At 33.4% G+C, this 13,948-nt stretch overlaps 1 protein-coding gene across 5 annotated transcripts in view; it reads left to right on the top strand.

The window, feature by feature from the left end:
* The window catches only part of LOC148620856 (thrombospondin type-1 domain-containing protein 4-like), an 82,869-nt gene that overhangs the window by 42,601 nt on the left and 26,320 nt on the right, over positions 1-13,948 (top strand). The gene's annotated exons all lie outside the window — the stretch shown is intronic.

Here is a 13,948-nt window from a genome sequence, read left to right as displayed (position 1 = left end):
CATGCACGTGTACATACAGCTGTACATGTAGTACATAGGACCTAGACTTAACATAATTTTTAACAGACAAAAATCTTACTAAATGTCAAATTTCAAGTGACGAAAGTGTAACTCAGATTAAAAAGCATAAATAAAAGTTTATTCCCACTGATAAGAAAATATTGCAGCATCATTTCGACGGAAATAACTGAAGGGGGATTTAACAGTACAATAGCGCTTTTTATTACATAACTATTTGAGTTATCGTTTATTTCTAAATTTTACCTTGAACATTTTTCAAATTATTGTTGTTAGAACATTTTTTGCCGATATATGTACTTGTATTATGCTTATTTCTTCTCATTTTTTGTACACCTGTATTTTTCATTCGTTCATATCAATATAGCAATTGAACTCTTCTAAATAGCAAGAGATGTACTTGCATTTTGAAATCGATTCGTAAAAAGCTTCAATCCAATTGTACACACAGGTGTTAAGCCGTTCAATTAAAAGAATTTATGAGAAGATACACAATCAATTTAATGGTTAAAGTAAAGAAGTAAAGAAAAGTTAATTCTTTTTGGAAGCCATAGGACTTAGTCAGCCAAATCGTTTATAAGCGGATATAATTAATCCAGTTAATTACCACCTGGTACCATTTTGCTGCTTCAGTAGGTACTATTGGAAAGACCAGCTCTTGCATAATTATCAGGCTTAAAAAATAGTCATGTTTATACTACCCTGCATGTACGACCCTAATTTTTTAGCCTGCGATTAAGGAGTTAGACATAGGGAAAGGGACATAACTGTTGAAATCAGTGATATGTTTGTATCATATTCGATTTCACCAAAGGCTATCAAGCTTTCATTTGAAACAGAATGAAATCAGTCCAAGTTATTTTGATGTTTACATGAGATTGATGCAGAATACAAACGTTCCAATTATTTGTAGGAGTTGTGTCCCTTACCCTAGGTCTACCTCCTTAAGTTTTTTGTTGTCATTTTTTTGACAAGCATTATTAAATTCTGCATGTGTCTCTAAGACAAACCAGTCAAAAAGTTTGAAACCAAATACAGTTTTGGGAGAGGATGTTTATAAGTATGTTCAATCCCTTTGCTTTTTATACAATAAAATGTGTTCAGTTCCAAGTTTTGCCAACCGACTGACTATATTTTTGACTGAGTCTGTCGGCAGAAATACCTTTTTGTCATTTTGTCAGTAACACTATCGAATCCAGTACTCGATATTTTACCTATAAACATAGTCAAGTACAACGAAAGTAGTCAAAAAGCGGAAACCAAATTAAACCTGGGGAGACTTTTGGTATACACGTACAATGTATGACCATTAAATGGCATGACATTTTGACATGTATGATAAGTAAAACTTATTCGCATAGTTTCTTTATTTAAGACATGGTTCACACCCGTAGCCACGGGGGGGGGTCTTTCAACGTTTTTCGACCCCACCTTAAAAGCGAATACGCACTATTAAATTCAAGGTTTTGTTTGATTTGTGACTATTAAAATCGACTGCAACTCACAGTGCGAGGTGCAGGACTTGCTCAACGAGTCTAAAGAACCCCCTCTACAAAGTCCTGCCCACGGGCCTGTGGTTGGCTACGAATTTGATAAAACTCACAATTTCATTTGTGTTTTTAGCGCCGATCTTAATAGAGGTAATGTGCATTTGATTGACACATTCTCCTGATTAGCTTCATGTACTTCATGTATAAAGTTCAGCAAGTTGTATAAAGCTGTTATGAAATGCATAGTAGTAAGAAGTACGTGTATGTGGTGCATTGTAAGTAATAAGCTTGTAACTATTCGGACCAAATACAAGTAGATGGTACCTGTTTATTTAAAGAAGAAAAAAAAACAATCGTTGCACGCTGGCATGTACAAAAATAAAATCAACGTATGAGCGGATACAGTAAGATGGTGCAAGTTTTGTGATTCTTTACATTCTGTGCTTGATCACGTCCTTAAAAGAACACAAGATCTCGCGAGGCTTCCAGATACATGTATCCATTTCATAGTAGTTAGGAATGTTGAAAACTATATTTATTTTCTATTTTTACAGGTTTAACGTTTTTATTCATTGTATAATAGTATCTTGGGGCGAGCTTTGTTCTTTTGACGTGTTAAAATGAAACGTTCCATCATAGACCAGCATATGAGATATGGAGTTACCTCAGATTTGAGTTGTGTGCCAGGCGTCATACAACCCTAAATGTTAACCGTATAAACATGTCACTATTTTATGAATGAAAAAGAAACCGTTTAGCCATTAACAGTTTCAATCATTTTTGTCAGAATGATTAGATATTTATATTAACATTACGACTAACGTATATCACATCAATTTTACCTTGAAATCAAAATGAAGTGTACTTGACTTAGTGGCTTTGGATTAATTTGTTCCGTTTTTAAAAGTTAATCTATGGATTTTAAGTCAACTTAGAAACGTAAGATTGCTGTTCAGCATTAGGGAAATAACGACCGTTTTTGTATATACTTTTGTGGTATTTGGGTGAATAGGCCTAGTAAAGGTCGGCCATTTTATTCTAACTTCGTGACCTCCCCAAAGAAATTCATTCATTATTTATGTAATTCCCAAAGCACGAATCCTATTATTTTTGATGAATGACAAAAATATCTGAGGATATTGAGAAGAAAGACAAACATTTTTGGCTTTCTTTGATGTAGTTAAAGGTGCATTCCTAGATTAATGCGATGCATTACTACCGATTTGATATTTCATATTGTTATCACTAAGAAGTTGTACACATGTACGTATAGTTCTGAGTAAAGATTTTAATGCACTGTTTAAAAGGTACAGTTTGCTTGTTACGTTTCGGATTTTCCAATTAAAACATTGCAGTCAATTTCACCAAACTGCTACTTGAATGAGTTTTTAAATTAGTTAACTTGTCTGAACTTATTGCAACTTTTTCTTGGTTACTTCTATCTTCATACAAAATTAATTATAGAAAAAAGAGATGCTACCTTACTAATGCCATTCATTTCCTTCGTACTCATGTACATGTACATATATATATGTATCGGCTATTAAGTTGCATCTTTAACATAGAGAGTCACGTTGCGTTCCATCTTAGTCTAATTCTCCTCCGCAGACCTATATCCGCTTCATGAATCACTACAATGTACTTATCACTCCGCTAGATGATAAGTTTTGCTACGAACAGGATGTGAAACATTTCATAAGGCATGCGAACTACTACATGTATTAACAAAACGAATTCGCGGAGGTGTTTACCATTGTTATGTACTAATTTGCATAAAGAGGCGGCTTTAAGTACTGAATATGGTAGAAGTGTACCAGCTTTGAAATAGCTAATAATTATAATCTTGCACTTGAGAATGCGTTCAAACATATCTGACCTTGATATCAATGTAATACCAAAAAAGCAATTTTGCCGATCGTTTCCAATATGATGATTCTATCCACAACGAACCCAAGAAAGTTACAGTCTCATCCGATTAAGTTATAGCCTTGTATGTACCTGTACATACATGTATAATTTTTTCTTTTATCTGTGGAAAATTAGACAAAATCTAGAATCCGAAACATGTTCGGTTGTGACTGGTTTACTTTGATTGTTGGTTTATTGAACTGATAATCTAACTACAAAACGGGTCACATTAATAGAAAGTTTCTTATAAATGCACATTTCCTAAACATATGTCCTGCTTCGGGTGATACACGTATTGTATCTAGATACATTGTACGGTATTATTATTCAGGAATTGGCCCCACACCTTCTGTGTTGACATTCTAAGAGTGTCATGTTTGTTTTATGGCTAGAGAATAAAACAGCAACTTAAATAATGCAATGTAAATATAACGAAATTTATATTCAACTGCATGAACTCTATAAAATTATATAATCAAAGGATTCCGAAAATATTTAACACACTTGTGTAACTTGAAAATGCATTAATTTGGTGTAACTGTTTACACAATATTTTCATTTTAAGTAGGTGCTTCTTTAATGCAAATCAAACTTGTATCGTGAGAGGGATACATTCTTCGGCTACATGTACAATGTACACTACAATTCAGGTGTACCTTTCAATTTCAACTCGCCCGACAGTGGGATACTTTCGAAAGCTTGAACTTTTGTATTGTGACAAGCGGCTACAGCAGTCATCTGATTTTAGATAACTTGACAAACATGTATACATAGTGCAGTTTGTTACCAGAACCATTTTGTTTTTCGTGCACCATTTTCCGCAACCGTGTCGCGTGGAAGTGAAATGTTTATCATACTCGCAGTGTAACTGGCAATAATAAACTTGACAAACCTATCGAAGGCTTAAGTGAGAACATGAATGCAGCTCGAAATTAGTATTCAAATACATGTACATAATGCTATTATATAATCCATAAATGATTTATACATTGACGCAGTCACCGAGTGTTTTAGATGCTTTTTAATTTTATGCTAAGATTGGCTTTGATTAAAATTCTATTCTGAAGTGCTAACTTCTTTACTTTACACGACCACTTCAAAAATGTATTTGTTTATTTCGTTCAAAATGTTGTTAACTTCAATTGTACAATCCAACCTCGTTCACCTTGATCTTTTTGCAAAATAAATTACTTAGGCTTCAGACACCACCTTATTCTCAGTTAAAAATGAAAACAATACAAAAGTAATGAAATGCATTTAGTTAGAGTTTTTACCCTTTCATCTTTATCTTATTTCACTTTTTATACATGCACGTACATGTAATTTCCCGTTAAAGTACCCAGTACTTGTGATGTAGAAAGCCTCAACTTGAATCGATCGGACTGTGCTTTAACACCTACCCGCCTCCTCTGCGTGGGTTGAGATGGCCAAATTTTAACAGTACAATATATGCATTAAGTTACGTGAACATGCTTTTTAAAACTTGTCACGTTTTTATCTTCGTGGTTTAAGATTGGTAATTTCGCAAACACATGAGAATATTAGCATTTACATTCCGTGGGAGAAAATTTGCTTCGCTTTGTTAGAGATACACTTACAACAAAATATAAATTATACTTTTCAACCAAAGATTTTAAACTTTATGAACGTGTTTATTTATGTACCACGACCTGGGTCCACAAGCAATAACGCGTTTATATAGATTTACAAGTTATCACTGCAGTGACCTGATCTGAATAAAATGTGTATTGCATGTGAGACTCAGTAGAACGGCTTTTTTTTTCAACCTTTATTATTGGTGAAAAGGGTGGTCGCTTATTTTTGTAGTTCACTTTTCATAGTTTCTTGACATTCGGAGGAATTAATTAGTTTTTGGTGGACATACAATGGTATATGCTATATATAACAACTAACTAATATCGACTAATTCTCTAAAATGTTAAACAAAGTAAACCTAACTAATGAAACAACGGTTTTGTTGAGAGAATGGTCATACAATGTGCTTGAAATTACAACGTGTGTACAGACTTCTTGGACTTGCTTGCGGGTGTAAGGCAAAGCGGTCAAAGTATTTTCAACTAACAGTTTTAAGCTTTCCTCTGTACTAGCTATGGCCATTGTGTGCAACCTTTAAGTTCGAAAACACTTCTTTCAGTACAAGAAAATGTGACAAATCGAATGGATCCTGCTTGGTACTAGTCCACTTCTCGTGCTATAATATTGAAAGGAAAGCAAATTTACCTGTTCTTCTGACTGGTTGATATGGAATCAAACCACTTCGTTTGACTTCATATCAACCAGTAAGTTGGACGGGGAATTTAAAATTGCTGATAGTAGGTCGCAGTCTCAATACAGAATAAATACGTCCCCGATAGCGCCGGACATTTGTCTGGTACGCTATTACTATTCATCAATATATAAAACATATGACTTAAGAAAAACATAGATAGTTTAGTGGATCATGATTTAAGAGGACTATACCGATTGTTATCAATATTTTAGTGAATGTTCAATAAACTGTACACACCCCATGACCGAGTTCTTGTCCGATCAACCATTTCATGTGAAGGCTTAAAATAAACATATTTGGGGAAAGTAGTATGATAAAATTATTTAATGGGAACATAATGTTTGGTACAACTTAATGTAAATTGTCTTCTTGGTTTCATTCGTTGTACTATCAATTATGGCAAAAGGACGGAGATATACGGGCATTTTGAAAAGTAATTGCGAAATGATTCCAAGATGGTATGGTCCATGGACATGTACATATTCAGTTTACAAATACAAATGACAAAATATCTCATTGTACCTGATATTACAGGGACCGTTTGCTTCTCATTTGCGACGAAAATGGTTTGACGATTAGCACGTTTTGTCCAGTGACTCTTTAATGTGGTATATTATCCCTAAAGCGACGGACACCTGTCTGGACATCCATTACTATACCTGTTGTAATTTAAATATAATTGACTAAATAAGTATAAACTATTTAATGAAGGTCTAAAGAAAAGATTTTACCATCAGATTAAAATTAAAATATAATAAACCTGTCCTTAAGTCGGTGTTGTAGTGGAAACATACATGAAGGAGGGTCGCCATAATGAGATGGGACCGGAACCGAATTTTTCACCCCATCTTCCCTTTCCGTTAAATCAACGCTCTAAATTGTCTTACATAGGAACAAGTGAAATTTATACATTTTCTTCAAATTAAAATTGAATAAAGCAGACAGAAGGCTTTGTTACTTACATATCTAACCAAACGAAAGCATAGCAGTAAACAAAAAAAACAAAAAAAAACAACAAAAAAACCCTCTTTCAGAAGTCGCAATTCCCATTTTGCGTATAAGCGTGACAATTTGCAACCTTTCCTTTAATATCATTTTACGGTTACATGCTTTTTTCACTGTGTCGTTTTCCTTCAAGTTTACTGCAATAATAACAAGAAACATTACCATTATTGCATTTTGTACATTATCATGTTAGTCACAAGTTCTAAAATAGCAACCGTAAATTGTCTTACATAGGAACAAGTGAAATTTATACATTTTCTTCAAATTAAAATTGAATAAAGCAGACAGAAGGCTTTGTTACTTACATATCTAACCAAACGAAAGCATAGCAGTAAACAAAAAAAAAAAACAACAAAAAAACCCTCTTTCAGAAGTCGCAATTCCCATTTTGCGTATAAGCGTGACAATTTGCCACCTTTCCTTTAATATCATTTTACGGTTACATGCTTTTTTCACTGTGTCGTTTTCCTTCAAGTTTACTGCAATAATAACAAGAAACATTACCATTATTGAATTTTGTACATTATCATGTTAGTCACAAGTTCTAAAATAGCAACCGTCCCTTTTACGCCTATATCTACCTATGCAAGTAAAAAAGATGCTATAAATTTGACTAAGCACACCTGAGATTTGAGATCATAAATATGGCTCCCGCAGTAGGACATTTTGCATTCCATAAACAAATCGGGATTTATAAGTAGAAAAACTAATACCGATTTTTAATTTATTTTGTGTATATTCTACCGAAAGCTATATTAATTCTGTTACGTAATTTTATTTATGGTATTTATGTACAAACCTTTCTAATCGTTAGGCGGGAAACTGTATAAGTTTTTAGTAATATTTCACTTAGACGATTTAGGAAATTTAGCCGTTTCGCAGTGAGCGTGTATTTGTACAGAAAATGTTTACCACTAACCTGTAACTAAATTACTTTATTCTAAAACACCAGGCTTTTAAACATTTATTGTAAAATTGACTTTAAAAAGCACCGGAAGTCACTGAGGGAGTTTATTTTTTAAGGGGGAGACTAAAATTTGAAATAAGGGGCAGGACGATGATTTATTGTAAAAAAATAATCCAGGATTCCCAATCAGGTCAAATAGAAAGGCAGGATGCATGTCAGTAGGGGAAAAACACGATCTAAAGAAATCAGGAACGGACTAGAGTGAAAAAAGTCAGGTCAGAATCAATATTGAAAAACAAAATATCATATGGTTGCTTCCTTATACATACGAAGCTAGTAATTAGTTTTACATGTACCATGATTATCGAGTCACTCTTGCCAGGTCATGATGTGGTGATGTACACATTTTTGTAGTTTTTGTAGCACACAACTTGCGAGTTGTTTTAACATGAAGCATATTTTTGAAAATGAAAAGACCTTTTCAACATAAATATGAAAAATGACATTTTAAGTTCCTGTGTGAATTACGGTGAATTCAATAGCCAAATTGAATTTACCTTGTTTTGAACGAAACAATTTTGTCTTTGTATTGATTTATGGGCGAAAAAAGGTATATCAAGCTGTTACGTGCAGTTGTTTATTACTATGATTACAAAACTCCTGTTTTGTTATTTATTTAAGTGTTGTAATTGTTAACTTTACTTATGCTATTCTACGCCCTACTTTGTACGTGTATGACATTGACACGTCTAAAGCTTTTACTGTATGACCCCCATTTTTGGGTATTTCTTGGGGACTCCCTTTTTAAAATACTATAATAACAGTGTATGTTTATTTCGTACAGTTTTGAGACAGAATTTGCGAATGGTAGTCTGGAAATACACTTTCTGAAAACCTATAAGGGTCTGCGCATGTACATGTAGATGTATGATTATGCCAATCGTTTAACCAGAAATCCGACGTTACCAATCGTCCTTCTTGAGGTATTGCAGATATTGTTGCTTTTTTAAAGGGCCAAAAAATGTAAAACAATTTATTATTGGTATTGGATGTCCATGTATTATTTTGTTTCGTCGAAAAAGTGGTATAAACACAACCAATTTGATTACCCCTTAAGTACCCGGATGTTAGGACAGGAGAATGTTGCTCCGCTCGTACATGTATGCGTCTGTTTACTGTCTAGATACATACTTTATAATGTTGCTACAATATACGTGTATGCATCACATCTGGTTTATCCAAAGATGATTAGGTTAGTCTATGGTACAAATAATTCTACACAGTCATGTGTAAAATTGAAGAAATCTTACCATTCAATCCCGGTACATATCTTAACGGTAATTGATATGTAAATGTTTAAGTGTCATAAACAAATAAGGGAAAATTACAGTTGTCAAAGACGTGACAAATTATGTCAAAGAGCGGGAACATGTAGCACGTCAATCCGTTACCAACATAAAACACTTGACACTTGTGTAATGAATGATTTTGCATTTCTAACTGAATTCTGCAGATGTTGGCAAATGTACGACCGATTCTAACAAGTGTGATGAAATCCGCTCTTTTGCTTTGTTTAGAAACACCTCAAGTTAAGGGATAAAAAGATTGTATAACGATTTCGGGTTATTAAAATTGCAATTAAAAAGGAATATTTCTTCTTTCTTTGTTTATCTAATGTTAATATATTAATAGAGAACTTCGTTAACCCTGGCTTCTTTAGATTAAGCTAGCTCTGCTTACCATAAGAACCCGGGTGATGTCAGTCGTGATTTTTACTAATCTCATGAAACTCAGCTGTAGAACATATCTAGATTTGAATAGTAATCACTCATTTTGATAAGGGTGACGGGGTAGGTGACCTAACCGGATAATTATTATGTAGATTCATCTGAAATATCACTTCCTTCGATTTGAGATCGGAAACGAAGTTTGTGTGACATAAACAAGGCTGGTCGGATGTAAAAGGACATTTCTCCAAAACTGATAATGATACTAAATAACGACGGTCATATTCTACAGCGAATCATACATGCTAAGAACTATACCATAAGTGATTTAACATGTAAAGCGGGGTATAAATTACCTTACTGGCACTTACATGTGTTCACTAAACATCCATCTAAAAAAAATTCCGAACCGCCTACGGTTCCCATTGTTTTGCATTACAAATATGTATACATGTAGAAATGTATAGTCAGTTGAACTATTCTATAGACAAATTGTGGCAATTCGTAAATGAAATTTGTTTTTTAACTAGTTTTACTGGTACCTTTAGCTATTGGAACCGGATGTGGCACCCACTATTCCGTTGTTCCATTTACTACTATGCGAATTATTCAAGAACCTGTCACCTGACTTTTTATGGGTAAATTATTATCTGACAAATATTGTAAATCATAACGAAGTTTCTTACATTCCCCCTTAATGAAAGGGAGCTTTGCTTTTTATGAATGAACCTGCAATAGATTGATATGTCATGTGATCGATGACGTTTACTATATTTACTTATCTATTAAGAAAAAAAGTAAAATATTTGTTACAGTGCCAACACAAATACTGTGTCACTTGTGTCTGCACAGTTTGTTTTGCGAATGAATGAAAACAAAGAGTAAAAGAGTTTGATACAATCTGACACGAGACTTTTTTCGGTACTATGAACAGAATAGTACAGTTATTACAACAGCTTTTCATGTTAAGTGGTATACGTAATCATTCTTTGCAATGCTCAAATCATCAGCAAGTTAAGATTTCTGACACCATGACACAAGTTGGAGAGGGTTATAATTTTGGATGGGAGAAAAATAAACGAACTTTGTACGAAAAGCAAATAAACGATCTTTTGTTTAAAAAAATAATAATTTTACAAAAAAGGAAGACAACTAAGTTATTTTGCCCAATGACTGTATCGTTGAGATGGATGACAATTCAACTTAACTGCCCCCTTTTCGGCATATATGTAGACTGTCGCTTACTCGACTTAAGCTTTCGTACCGTAGCATGCAGTTATAACCGGCTCACCCCACCTTGATTGGTGAGCTGTATACCTTTAATTCTGACTATCTTCAATTAGAAACATCTGACAAAAATCACGTACATGTATAAATTTGTTTAATTATTTCAACAAAGAATCGTATTTGAAATCTTGAGTGATTTTTGATATTTCATTTTGTCACTAACAGATGTACATGTACATTTATGCCATTTTAGTGCATTTTTCATGTTATGGCTTGTTCAGGTACTAAATACTTGTAATTGCAACACAACACCTGCATACGTTCTCTGTTGGATCTGTTAAGTACCGAAATGTTGATGCAGCCATAATTTTTACACAAGGAAGTAGACATTTTCCTTGCCTGTTTTAAGTATATATCTTAACAATAACGTGTTAATAGCTCCTATTAACCATAAATGCCATGGTCAGTCCTTTGAAACGGTTTGACAAAGTGACTAGAAATCTTGCTTCAGTGGTTATGAAGATATCAAGTTTGTACGTTCTCTGTTCGCTGAACCTTATAAAATGGAACCCTTTTAAACCAGACAAATTTAAAAGTTCCTTTATATCAACTTTGTACGTTTTCGCTGAACCTTATAAAACAGAACCCTTTTAAACCAGACAGATTTTAAAGTTCGTTAATACATGTATTAGTTTAAATCATATCATCTGTCTGATCCGAACCAATTTCAAATTGAATTCAATTCAGTTAAGACAGATTTCACTGCAACAAGATTGTATGTTTCATGGGGAAAACTGTTCATTGACATCTTGTCTCATAGATATCGACAAGATTTTTCACGGGACAATATACATTTGAAAATAATATATGTAAGTTCTGAAAGTATCCATATCCTCACCTGGTCCATGCCCCCATTTTTATTGGAGTCCGAGTTGCTCATTTACTTCTGTTTCTTTGTACGTGTTATTTTGGTTATTTCTCGTTCTTTCTTGTGTGTGTCTGTTTATTTCTGTAGTTTTATCCCTTGATTGCATTCTTTTGGTTTCCGCTAGAATCTTGGTTCCCTTGGCTACCCTTTCTAGTTACACAAAACCATTCATGGTACTGTTCTGGTTATTCAGGAATGTTTTTTTCAAACAATAAGGTAAAAACTTTCACCGAAACTTATGCAGGATTCAATTGTCATATGATAAGGAATGGAAAATTTACCACATGAAAAGTATTAATCTAAAGATATATATGCCTGATAAATTTGTATATGTACAAATGCAAGCATAATAATCACACATATCATTGAAACAGGCCCATTATCGGCAAATATTATAAACAAATGTCTTAATTGGTAGGGTAGTAATGAGAAAGTGCAATTCATCGCGAGAAAAAAAAAACACAACCTAAACAGTAAATAAGTAATAGAAAGTAAGAAAAAGATCAATTTTCCCCTTTAATGACAAATTGAAAAAGTGGTCAAACCATAGATATCAGCCCTTATTAAAATTTAACTGCATTTTAAAGATTTTTGTAATGTACATTGTAAAGCCAGACAAAAGATGTCATTCTAAATTTGTCAATGTTACACCTAATGAGGTTCGTAAATACCTCATTTCGTTCGGTAATAGACTGAAATAGCCATTTTGGTCTGAGCTAATATGTCAACGTGATTCAAAATGATCACTCTAAATTATTTCGGTCTGGGGAGACATTTTTATTGAATAAAGAGGTACAAGCTATCCGAGTTCAGCCTGGAATTTCAATGCACACATATACTGTATGTACAATTGGTAACGTGCATTGTACATGTAGATCAATTATCACAATATCTATATATAACTGACACAACTATAGCCAAAACATACAATATCTACGAGTTTGTGTTTTTTAGTTGTGCTTCTGGTTACAGCCTCATATTTAGCAATTTAGCTATATCATACGTGCGCTTGACACAGACGTATTGTACCTTAAGATAGATATAAATGAGCGATAAAATAGGCTCTTAGCATTGTTTACAGGTGACAGTCCGTGTGCTAGTGGCCGTAGCGATATAACTTAATTATTTGGTGTCGAAAGTAATGAATCCTGATAGTATCGCAATGTAATTGTCGCCCTTGTTATTGTCAGAGATATATTCACTATATACAAAGTACAATTACATGACTTGATAGTTACGGGGGAAACTTATCACTAACAAGTGTAGAAATGTTCTATGCTACTATAATTATAGACTTGTGGCCTTCTCGTTTTTGTAATGGGATGTCTGTTTTGCCTCTAGACGTATAATTTTCACATTGGGTTTCATTCCATTGTGCAAAGTATCTGATAATTTCGTTATAGGCTAATTGAAAGACCTTTAAATGATTTACCATATTTTAGAATTTAGAGAAACGTCCTTGAAAGAACAATTATAATAATATACTTAACACCTGTATGTCAACAGAGAGTTTTGAAGACTACATTATCATGAAACTTGATATATATAATAGAAATGAATTTAAAAAAATAGTAGCGCTGCATTAAGTCGGTTTGTGGAATATTTCGAAGTCAATTTTCATCCTATTGTTTAAAACGCGAAACCATTGAACAACTGCTTGAGTATCTCTAGATGCATGGATGTCCAGTTTACCATCAAAAAGTCCCCCCTCCAAATTTGTCATGAAATTAACAAAATCTTTCCTAGATCGGCAACTGTGTGCAGATCTGATCATGATTTATCCACGTGCATTTATTAGAAGAAGTGGATAAATATCTGAAAAAAAATGTCAAAAGATGAAATTGTTACAGTTAGATAGCATTCGTGTTCCGTGTCTACAGAACTGTAAATGTACAAAAGTCTACAGTTTCATCATTTGGTTTCCATCACCTTCCATAGAAACCATCAGTTTGTCTTAAAGCTGGATAAATTTCAAATACTTGAAATCTTAACTGACTGAGGTCAGAAACGCCAATGTCAAGTACAGCGTTAAGTGTCAAAGTGTTATCACTTTAGGTTTTGGGTAACAGTATATGATATCTAGGATCAGAGCAAGAGATTGTGATAGCTAAAGATAATACATCAACACTCTCATAATAAATGTTTGTCTTTCTTTTATATTGTTATCTGAGCAAAGATACTTCGTTAATAGGTTTACAATGGGATTTTATAGTAAATACAAATGTTGAATAATTGACATCAATTCTAGGTTGAGCGCATTTACTGTACATTGTAACTTCTTGTTAAATGTGTCTATCAAACCCTTGTTTTATTAATTGTTTACATGTACTTGCAAATATGCATGAAAGTGTATTTATTTGAATGAAATATACAAAAATGTATTACATGTAGTAGGCGAACATCATTGTATGGAAAATACCATATCATAGATGTACCTACATTTTCTTA

This window comes from Perna viridis, chromosome 3 (genome assembly GCF_037379345.1).
Source record: "Perna viridis isolate PV_CMFRI_1.1 ecotype Kerala chromosome 3, ASM3737934v1, whole genome shotgun sequence".
Lineage (NCBI taxonomy): Eukaryota > Metazoa > Mollusca > Bivalvia > Mytilida > Mytilidae > Perna > Perna viridis.
Note: the sequence above shows the minus strand (reverse complement) of the source record. Positions and strands in the feature narration are given on the sequence as shown.